The 11811-nt window shown below is 42.0% G+C and overlaps 1 long non-coding RNA gene across 2 annotated transcripts in view; it reads left to right on the top strand.

Annotated features, from left to right (window-relative positions):
* Positions 1–715: 715 nt before the first annotated feature.
* Positions 716–11811, top strand: part of LOC122688238 — a 67871-nt gene continuing 56775 nt past the window's right edge. For both annotated transcript variants that reach the window (XR_006339398.1, XR_006339397.1), the window contains exon 1: positions 716–807. This is a non-coding gene — a long non-coding RNA (uncharacterized LOC122688238). The remainder of the gene's footprint in view (positions 808–11811) is intronic.

The raw sequence follows: 11811 nt of genomic DNA, 5'->3' as shown, positions 1-11811 counted from the left end.
CCTCCAAGCTACTCAAATAATTGCCCTGTTCATGAGTCAGATGGAACAGAACAGTTGTTCCTCACAGGGTGGTTTAAGGATGCGGCAGCCACAGTACCACAGTTGATGCCAGCTCCCTAGTCACCATCAGCAACTGCTTCCCTTGCTTCTCGTCTGCTCAACACAAGAAAAACCCCAGGAAACATCCTCGCCTTTGAACAAAAGATTTCAGAATTTCTACTGTCAATAATTTCTACTGTTAGTACTGCCTGCTGGTTGCTCCAACCAGAATCTATATTGTGATTTTGTGTGTGTGTGTGTATGTGTGTTTGTCTAGTATCACCTAGACAGGGATTAGCAAGAAACTCCTTAGGAATTCATTTGATGGCTAATACGGAAAATCCCAGAATTTTAAAAGTCCAGAAAAAAAAAAAAAAAGCCTGATGTGCTTTCCAGACAGTTGTAAAAGTTCTACCTTCCCTATAATTAAAATCTTGAGACTCACGGAGGGCAGGGAGAGAAGGAAGCACAGGCCTTGAGAGCAGGAAGAAAACACTCAGCTGCTGACCCCTTGGTGGCACCGAGCATTGTTTAAGAGGTGAGATCTGCTGAGGAATAGCCGATCTCCCCTGTCCCCCTCCCAACTTCTCTTGGTCTTTTTCATACTTAACGTTTTAAAGGCTTCAGCGACAAAGGGCATCCTGCAAGGAGCACACGCACATCCTGAGGGAAGGCTCCAAGGCCGGCCGTCCATATTTCCTGTGGTGTAGATCCTGCCACTCCACAGAGGTTGTTTCTCTGCCTGCCAGCCAGCTGAGCCCTCCTCAGGTACTCCGGTTTCTCTTTTCCACCAATCCTCCCTTATTTTCTTTTCGAGTCCCTCTCAGAATGCTGCCAGTCACACCCTCCCTGGCTAAGGTGTTGCATCAGAAGGGCAGGCTTGCTTTCTCCTGGACCATGGCTGCCCATGGCCCACCGAAATATCACGTCCCACAGCTGACGTCCTTCCAAGGCCTCTGCGCGTGGTCAGCTAGTGCAGCAGGAGGGGGTTATTTTTTTGATCACATAACTTCAGTTTGAAAGGTGTTCAAAACAAACACAACAGGCTTTCCGACAGCATGTTTTTGAGATCCACTTGGGAATTTGGGTGGGGCTGGAAGAAACCAAGTGTCTGGACTATCCCAGGGGATATTAGTCACCCAAATTATGTTTTAGGACTTTAAAAATGTTCGACGAGTTCATACATGGTAGTAACTGTCAGACTGGCCACTCCTTCTTGAAGCTTGAGGTTTTGGAATTCTCATCTGCCTTCTTGAAGAATGTGTTTTTCAAAAGTGAAAAAAAAAAAAGCCAATGGAGAAGGATTCTGGGTACTTCTGGAATGTATTTTCCTTACCAAGGTGTATTAACAGTTAAAAAAAAAAAAGAAGAGGGACACAAAAAAGGAAGGCATGATTGAAACAGGTGCCAACCCCAAAGGTGGTCTCTGCACTAAACATGTGCCATGTCCAGTGGGACCGCTGAGCGCCGCGCTGGTCCCTGCCCAGCAGGAGGGAGACTGAGGACAGCTGCAGAGAGAGGCAGACACCGAGGGCTTCAGGATGTACAGAGCAGCTGTACTGTTACCACCTGCGGTTCTCCAAACAGCGGGCCTCCTCATGGGACAGCTTAAGGCCCCATCAGAGGGCTGTGGAGCGAGTCAGAGATAACCCAGTGGCCCAGGAAGGGTTGACAGGCTCTTATTTGCCAAATTCCAAAGACTCAAGCTAGGAAGCCCTCATGGGACTAGCTTCAGCCAGGGACTGTTGAAAAATAGTTTCTGCATAAGAGACTCCTAAAATGTAAAGGAATTATCCCCAACAATTTTCCGGTTGAAAATGGAAGACATCCAAGCCATGGAGGATGGATTTCCATCCTCTGAAGATGAGAATATGAGGAAAAGTGGCTATTATTTAAAAATCAAAAGAAAGCTTGCATCCTCTGAAGTTAGCAATGAGAGGTGATTTTGAGTATTGGCGCCTCCCCTGCAGCTAACCTTTATGTTCCTCTAGAGACATCCAGTATGGAAGCCACTGGACACATGTGGCTATTGAACACTTGAAATTTATATTTATCAATTATTCCTCAAGGGAGTTTAACAAAAAGATGCAAGTAGTTCAGATTAAGATATATATAAAATACACTCTGAAATTCAAAGACAGCATGAAAAAAAGAATATAAAATAAGTCATCAATAATTTTTTCATATGTATACTTTAAGGTGATAATATTTTAGGTGTATTGGGCTAAATGAAATATATTAACATTAACTTCACCTCTTATTTATTTTTAAACATGGCTACTAGAAAATGTAAACATTATGTGTGTGACTTACACTCGTGGCTCACATTCTGTTTTTGTTGGAGAGTGTTGCTTTTGACGGCTTTGCTAGTAATCATGGCTATGATCAAGTCTAATGGGGATGTTCCTTTGTTCACACTGGCCCAAACACGTACTGCATTGACCTGTGGCATGGCTGGAATGTCCAAAAGTCAGTGTACCGAAGGTCAGGGGCATGCTGCCAGAGCAGGAACACAGAGAGTCTTATCAATGAAACAAGGTTTTTAAACTTGCCCTTCTGAAGCTGCTTTAATTGGGACCTGACCTGAGGGCTTCTGATAATAATAGGTATCTAATAGTAGTGTTTGGTTCATTTGCTTAAGGCACTTAGAACAGTTTCCATAGAAAATGCTTGAAAACATTTGTTATTACTCACCCTTTTCTTGAGTGAAAATGAACCTCTTTAAATAAATGGGTTTCCCTGACACTAATAACATTCCTTTGTTTTTCTCCCAATTTTTAGTGTGGGGAATCATGGCCCCTATTTGCCTATCTACCAGTTATTAGGGGATGCCATTAATTGGGCCTGTCCAAATGGGGCTTGAACCAGTGGTGGACTACAGACTGTCTTTCTAGTTCATAAGTTTTTGACATTGTCTGTGGTTCCCTAAGCCACTCTCTTGGTGTCTGGGATGGATTTTATTTCTGGGGCATTTACTTAAGTACTCAATGTAGTTTTCCTGCCTGTCTTCCCTAGTGTCCTGCCTGGGCTCCTTGTCCTTTTTTGCTTTGTTCATGGTATCATTAGCTGAAAGTGCCCCCACCCCACCATATGGTCCCTACTCAGTTAGTGTGGTTACAGTTAATGATGATTACTTACAAATGATAAGGAAATTTGGTTTTGAGCTATCTACTAGTAATAGATAATGTGGATCTCAAGTTGTTCAGCTACTGTTAAGATCATCCAAATCAGTGGCTCTGAACAAGGAGGAAACATCAAGATTTCTTGAGAGCATTTTCAAAGGACACATTCTTGGGGCCCATTCTCAGAAATTCTGATTTAGTGGGTTTGAGGTGTGACCTTGACATTCATGCTTCTAAAAAGCTCCCAAAGTGATTCAGTTGAATACACTCGATTGAGACCCACTAGCCAGACAATAATCATTTGAAACAGACATTTTCCTACTATCAGTTTGGTTGTTAAGCAATTAATTTATTTGATATCAAGGTTAGATGGTTAATGTTTTAGTTCAAATTTCGTAGCTATCTGTTTATAGACAGACACATGTGTGTGTGTGTGGGTTTGCCTTTTGCACTGAACATTCTCAGCATAATTGCCTGGCACATGGCAAGCTCTGACTAAATGATTACTGAATTGATGACTATGCATATTGAATACATATTTGTAGTGAAAGTACCTTTAAAATGCATTTCATGAAATTTTTTGAGATACCTTTAAAATATCTTTTTAAAAGTCTTGAAGGTTCCTATCAAATTTCATGTGTTTTAAGTAAATGAGAAATGTCCTTTGGAAGAGTCTGGCAGGTGGCCATTTGGGGAAGGCCGGCTTCAGAGCTATCTCTGCACAGAAGTGGAAGGAGTAGCTGTTTGTTTCCAAACACACAGGAGGGGTGCAGCCGCAGAAGTGGCCTTTGTAGACTCCCAGCTCTGCTCTGCGGCCGTTACTGCTTCCTCTCTGAATAGAGGAAGATTGTCTGCTGTTTGCACCCCCATGGGCAGCACTGAAGGTGGTGGAGATTTAAGAAAGGAAAGTCAGGGGCCAGTTGGCCAGTGGGAGCCTAGTGTGTGTTGTTAGTTCCAGGAATGATGCTCACAGGTCAGCTGATCCCATGGGGCTGCCCTGGGTAGGGCCGCACCTGTGACTGCAAATACAGCTGTTGGCCTCTTCCCTGGCTCACCTCCCCTGACCTGAGGACCTCTGAGCCCGGATGTTCCTTGGTGGTTAGGTCTGATGTTTCCACAGGCCCCTCTGTGCTACCCCTGCACCCCACCCAGCCTTCCATCTCTTAGAGAAGAAGCAACCCACAAACGTATCTAGAAACAATTCAACTGGTGCGGAATTCTAAAAATGACTGAAGAATAACATTTACGGGGTCTGAGCCTGTATCCAAAGCAGGACTTTCAAGGGCCCTGTGGGAAATCCACACCCACATGGCTTGGCTAGTTTCATCTTTTCACCCACAGTAGATGGTGATTTTAGTTTGGTTTTAATTTAGCAAGAATTTGTCCAGTGACATTCCACTTTCACCAGCCCTTTGTCAGAGAAGGAGGAAGGGTTCTGTCCTCACGTTGTCAGTCCCTCTCACTCTTTGATAGAATTCCTGTTGTCCTGCTCCTTCTTCCCAGCTCAGGTGTGATCCCCACCTCCGACTCCCCAAGCCCCTAGGAGCCTTTGTAACTGTGGGGAAAGGAAGAACTCAAATTAGTTTGAGTGCGAGGGTGGCAGAGGCAGAAGACAGAGGAACTGGGGGTGCACAAACTTTGCACAGGAGACGCTGCAAGACCTGAGCTGCACTTCACACCCCAGTCCCCCACCCCACCCCGTCCAGGCCTCACTGTCCACAAGGGCAGGTCGGGCGAACAATCCAAGAAACCACAGGCTGCCCCAGGGGCTGTTGACACCTCTGGCGCAGCAGAAAGTGAGTCTCTGCTGGGAATGGACCATCCCTAAGCGTGGGTGAACACAGCTGGTCTGAGATTTGGAATTTGAGGAGGAACAAGCAAGGAAATCTTCACAGATACAAAACCATTGGGAACCTGAACTTATAGTTGGGACATCGGGGCTTTCTTCCTAGTTAGTGCTGGGAGTTTTCACTTTGTAGGGACAAGTGTTCAGTCAACACATATTTATTGGGTATCTTCTATGTGTCAGGCATGATGCTGGTTGCTAGGGATACAGTGGTGAGCAAGAGTCCTACTTTCACAGAGCTGAAAGGAGTGGTCTCCAAATTTCAGTCATTGCAAGTCCCTGTAGGGAAAAAGGGCTTCCCAGGTGGTGCTAAAGAACCTGCCTGCCAATGCAGGAGACATAAGAGATACAGGTTTGATCCTTGGATTAGGAAGATTCCCTGGAGGAGGGCATGGCAACCCACTCCAGTATTCTTGCCTGGAGAATCCCCATGGACAGAGGAGCCTGGCGGGCTGCAGTCCATAGGGTCTCAAAGAGTTTGACACGACAAGTGACTGAACATGCATGTAGGAAAATAATTGAGCCTATCTATGCTGTTTTTATTTATTTATAGATTATGTAATGTATTATTATGTACATAATAAAATATATGCATTATGAAATTGACATACAAAATAAAATAATTAGGATGAAATAAATAAATGCATATTAAAAAACAGAGACATTACATTGCCAACAAAGGTCCGTCTAGTCAAGGCTATGGTTTTTCCAGTGGTCATGTATGGATGTGAGAGTTTGACTGTGAAGAAAGCTGAGCACCAAAAAATTGATGCTTTTGAACTGTGGTGTTGGTGAAGACTCTTGAGAGTCCCTTGGACTGCAAGGAGATTCAACCAGTCCATCCTAAAGGAGATTAGTCCTGGGTGTTCATTGGAAGGACTGATGCTGAAGCTGAAACTCCAATACTTTGGCCACCTCATGCGAAGAGTCAACTCATTGGAAAAGACCCTGATGCTGGGAGGGATTGGGGGCAGGAGGAGAAGGGGACGACAGAGGATGAGATGGCTGGCTGGCATCACCGACTCAATGGACATGAGTTTGAGTAAACTCTGGGAGTTGGTGATGGACAGGGAGGCCCGGCATCCTGTGATTCATGGGGTCGCAAAGAGTAGGACACAACTGAGTGACTGAACTGAACTGAAATAAATATATACATGTATAGAGAGATAGATACATTCTAATGTTTTCTTCCCACCCTCCAATGGCTTACCTTGTACAACTTATGGGGACACAGATGCCCACATGTGGAGACCACAGATGGGATTAATAGTGTTATCTGGAGTCAGATTTTGTGGCCTCAGATTCTCCATTTCTAAATTGGGTGTTATAATATCTTCCCCAGAGTTGCAGTAAGATTAAATGAGATAATCCATGTGAAGTGCTTAGAAGACTTCCCAGTATGTGGAGAGAGCTCAATAAATATTAGTTATTATTATAATTTATACAGTCTGTTTGGGAAGAAAAACACTAATTAACCAACTAAGTACTTAATTTCAATTGTGATAAGTACCATGAAGGGCAAGTACAGGATGCTGGGAGGCCGTTTGTGAGGGGGACGTAACCTTGTCACTTATGAGTTGTGTTTTGCGTTTCAGGGGGAGTCAGGGTCAGAGCAGAGTGAAGCATTCTCAGGTGAGGGAATGGCTGGCCTGGAGGCCTGAGGCAGGAAAGAATGTAGCCCACTGGAGGAAGGGACAGAGGCCCTGTGAGGAGGGGAAACTCTGCCAGATGGAATGGGAGAAGCAGGCTGCCTGGAGAGCATGTAGAGCTCCATGGGCATTATATCTCTCAAGGATCTTTGTTACTAACAACAGAACCCACTCACCATAGGTGAAGCAGAAAAGGTCTTTATGGAAGGATATTAAGACACTTAAAATCTACAGGTGAGTCAGAGAGTCAGGCTTGGCGGTCAGGAAGCCAGAACAGTGCTTAGAACAGCCATGCCTTGGGCCTTGGGCTGAATCAGCAGAGGGAGGGCCTCTGCTGCTGCCTCTAGGTCTAGACTCCACAGCACAGCTCATGCCACTGTTGTCCGTGAGTGCTGGACACCCACCACCACCTTTTTCTAGGAAATGGATTTGGCACAGTTGACTTCCTCCTGTGGCTCACTTCTGAATGGAGCTTTGTGTAAGAACATTTGACTGACAGAGTTTGAATCACGCGGATGAGGCCTTAGCTGCAAGAGAAGCAGGCAAGTGAGTTTTTTGGTATCTTCTGAGAGGAGGTGAGCATTCCTAAGGTGGGACATTCCCCAGGTATAAGAATAATGTCAAGGATTTTGGGCTTACCTGCTCTCACAATGGGCTTCCAGGTGGCTCAGTGGTAAAGAATCTGCCTGCCAGTGCAGGAGATGCAGGAGATGCTAGTTTATCCCTAGGTCAGGAAGGTCCCCTGGAGGAGGAAATGGCAACCCACTCCAGTATTCTTGCCTGGGAAATCCTGTGGAGAGAGGAGCCTGGTGGGCTACACAGTCCATGGGGTCACAAAGAGTCAGACACGACTTAGAGACTAAACATGTATGCACGCTCTCACAACACCAGATGTTTGCTTTGCTGTGGTTGGTAGAATTGGAGAGGGACAGAGAGATTCAGTGTTCTTCTTTGCAGAAATGGAAGAGAAAAAACAAGCCCCAAATGACCAAACTCCAAAACCAACATTTAAGAAATGAAAAAAATGCTACTCCCTGAAAATGTTGTCCCTTTACTTGCAGTAAGTTTAGCAAACCTTTTTCAAGGGGTGGTGGTAAAGGAGATAATGTGTGAGTTTGGATGTATGGACAACCAATGCTGAACAGGCATCCATGTTTGAAGGGTATGTCATTCTAGATTAGAGTTTTTCTCAAACCAGTTGTAGATCTTTTCTCTCAAAGTAACAAACTAGAAAGTCCTGATTTAGAATCCAAAATTAGGTTTTCCTGTGAGGTGATGGGACAAGGATTGGAAGGGGACAGAAATATGAGATGAAAGCATTTTGTATGTCAGAGAAGGATGGTTCTCTTATTCAAAGGTCGAACAAGAGAAGCTTTCTTAAGAAAAGCAGCTTTCTTTTTTCAAAGTAACCTTATTGATACAATGATTTTTGTTGATTCAGGAAGCTGGTTGAGTTGGCAGAGCTTTTTTGTATTAACAGAAACAAATAACTGCTTTAGTTCAAGTAATAAATGATGCATTTCTAAACATGGAACAAATATATTTAAAAGATAGCTGCAGAGGAGAAGGTCAAAATGAAGCCAGAGTAGGGTGATTTCTATGCAACCTGATATTTTCTGTTTAGTAGCCTGATTTATGGCCCAAAATAGAATCCTTGCTAAGTAGTATTATTCAAAATAAAGTGGTCTAGTACTTTAAAGGGCTTCCCTTGTGGCTCAGCTGGTAAAGAATCTGCCTGCAATGCGGGAGACCTGGGTTCGATCCCTGGGTTGGGAAGATCTCCTGGAGAAGGGAAAGGCTACCCACTTCAGTGTTCTGGCCTGGAGAATTCCATGGACTGTATAGTCCTTGTGGTCGCAAAGAGTTGGACAGTCTGAGTGGCTTTCACTTTCACTACATTTGTATTTGTGTTGTACTTTAAAAGTGGAAGGCTTATAGCTCCTCTAGTATTATAATGCAAACCCTTTTAGAGATGTAAATCTTAAGTCTTCATTCTAATGCTTTAATAATATGACAAGTTCTTAACTGATTATTTAACAGTTTAAAAAATTTGCATGACACAAGCTCCCCTAACCAGGAAATCTTGACAAGCCAATCGTCTAACCCCACCCACTGGGTTAATCCTCCACAATAAAAAGGAACCACAGACCTCCAGAATACAGAAAGCCCACTCCAGATACAGCAATCTAAACAAGATGAAAAGGCAAAGAAATACCCAACAGGTAAAGGAACATGAAAAATGCCCACCAAGTCAAACAAAAGAGGAGGAGATAGGGAATCTACCTGAAAAAGAATTTAGAATAATGATAATAAAAATGATCCAAAATCTTGAAAACAAAATGGAGTTACAGATAAATAGCCTGGAAACAAAGATTGAAAAGATTCAAGAACTGTTTAATAAAGACCTAGAAGAAATAAAAAAGAGTCAATTAAAAATGAATAATGCAATGAATGAGATCAAAAACACTTTGGAGGGAACCAAGAGTAGAATAACGGAGGCAGAAGATAGGATAAGTGAGGTAGAAGATAAAATGGTGGAAATAAATGAAGCAGAGAGGAAAAAAGAAAAAAGGATCAAAAGAAATGAGGACAACCTCAGGGACCTCTGGGACAGTGTGAAACGCCCCAACATTCGAATCATAGGAGTTCCAGAAGAAGAAGACAAAAGAAAGGCCATGAGAAAATACTCGAGGAGATAATAGCTGAAAACTTCCCTAAAATGGGGAAGGAAATAGCCACCCAAATCCAAGAAACCCAGAGAGTCCCAAACAGGATAAACCCAAGGCGAAACACCCCAAGACACATATTAATCAAATTAACAAAGATCAAACACAAAGAACAAATATTAAAAGCAGCAAGGGAAAAACAACAAATAACACACAAAGGGATTCCCATAAGGATAACAGCTGATCTATCAATAGAAACCCTCCAGGCCAGAAGGGAATGGCAGGACGTACTGAAAGTAATGAAAGAGAATAACCTACAACCTAGATTACTGTACCCAGCAAGGATCTCATTCAGATATGAAGGAGAATTCAAAAGCTTTACAGATAAGCAAAAGCTGAGAGAATTCAGCACCACCAAACCAGCTCTTCAACAAATGCTAAAGGATCTTCTCTAGACAGGAAATATAGAAAGGTTGTATAAACGTGAACCCAAAACAACAAAGTAAATGGCAACGGGACCACACCTATCAATAATTACCCTAAATGTAAATGGGTTGAATGCCCCAACCAAAAGACAAAGATTGGCTGAATGGATACAAAAACAAGACCCCTATATATGCTGTCTACAAGAGACCCACCTCAAAACAAGAGACACATACAGACTAAAAGTGAAGGGCTGGAAAAAAATATTTCATGCAAACGGAGACCAAAAGAAAGCAGGAGTCGCAATACTCATATCAGATAAAATAGACTTTCAAATAAAGGATGTGAAAAGAGACAAAGAAGGACACTACATAATGATCAAAGGATCAATCAAAGAAGAAGATATAACAATTATAAATATATATGCACCCAACATAGGAGCACCGCAATATGTACGGCAAACGCTAACGAGTATGAAAGAGGAAATTAATAGTAACACAATAATAGTGGGAGACTTTAATACCCCACTCACAACTATGGATAGATCAACTAAACAGAAAATTAACAAGGAAACACAAACCTTAAATGACACAATGGACCAGCTAGACCTAATTGATATCTATAGGACATTTCACCCCAAAACAATCAACTTCACCTTTTTCTCAAGTGCACACGGAACCTTCTCCAGAATAGATCACATCCTGGGCCATAAATCTGGTCTTGGAAAATTCACAAAAATTGAAATCATTCCAGTCATCTTTTCTGACCACAGTGCAGTAAGATTAGATCTCAATTACAGGAAAAAAATTGTTAAAACTTCAAACATATGGAGGCTAAATAACCAACAAATCATAGAAGAAATCAAAAAAGAAATCAAAATATGTATAGAAATGAATGAAAATGAAAACACAACAACCCAAAACCTATGGGACACTGTAAAAGCAGTGCTAAGGGGAAGGTTCATAGCATTACAGGCTTACATCAAGAAACAAGAAAAAAACCAAATAAATAACCTAACTCTACACCTAAAGCAATTAGAGAAGGAAGAAATGAAGAACCCCAGAGTTAGCAGAAGGAAAGAAATCTTAAAAATCAGGGCAGAAATAAATGCAAAAGAAACTAAAGAGACCATAGCAAAAATCAACAAAGCTAAAAGCTGGTTTTTTGAAAAAATAAACAAAATTGACAAACCATTAGCAAGACTCATTAAGAAACAAAGAGAGAAAAACCAAATTAACAAAATTAGAAATGAAAATGGAGAGATCACAGCAGACAACACTGAAATACAAAGGATCATAAGAGACTACTACCAGCAGCTCTATGCCAATAAAATGGACAACTTGGATGAAATGGACAAATTCTTAGAAAAGTATAACTTTCCAAAACTGAACCAGGAAGAAATAGAAGATCTTAACAGACCCATCACAGGCAAGGAAATCGAAACTGTAATAAAAAATCTTCCAGCAAACAAAAGCCCAGGACCAGACGGCTTCACAGCTGAATTCTACCAAAAATTTAGAGAAGAACTAACACCTACCTTACTCAAACTCTTCCAGAAAATTGCAGAAAAAGGTAAACTTCCAAACTCATTCTATGAGGCCACCATCACCCTAATTCCAAAACCTGACAAAGATGCCACAAAAAAAGAAAACTACAGGCCAATATCACTGATGAACATAGATGCAAAAATCCTTAACAAAATTCTAGCAAACAGAATCCAACAACATATTAAAAAAATCATACACCACGACCAAGTGGGCTTTATCCCAGGAATGCAAGGATTCTTCAATATCTGCAAATCAATCAATGTAATACACCACATTAACAAATTGAAAGATAAAAACCATATGATTATCTCAATAGATGCAGAGAAAGCCTTTGACAAAATTCAACACTCATTTATGATTAAAACTCTCCAAAAAGCAGGAATAGAAGGAACATACCTCAACATAATAAAAGCTATATATGACAAACCCACAGCAAGCATCACCCTCAATGGTGAAAAATTGAAGGCATTTCCCCTGAAATCAGGAACAAGACAAGGGTGCCCATTCTCACCACTACTA

This window comes from Cervus elaphus, chromosome 33, assembly GCF_910594005.1.
Source record: "Cervus elaphus chromosome 33, mCerEla1.1, whole genome shotgun sequence".
NCBI classification, from domain to species: Eukaryota; Metazoa; Chordata; class Mammalia; order Artiodactyla; family Cervidae; genus Cervus; species Cervus elaphus.
Note: the sequence above shows the minus strand (reverse complement) of the source record. Positions and strands in the feature narration are given on the sequence as shown.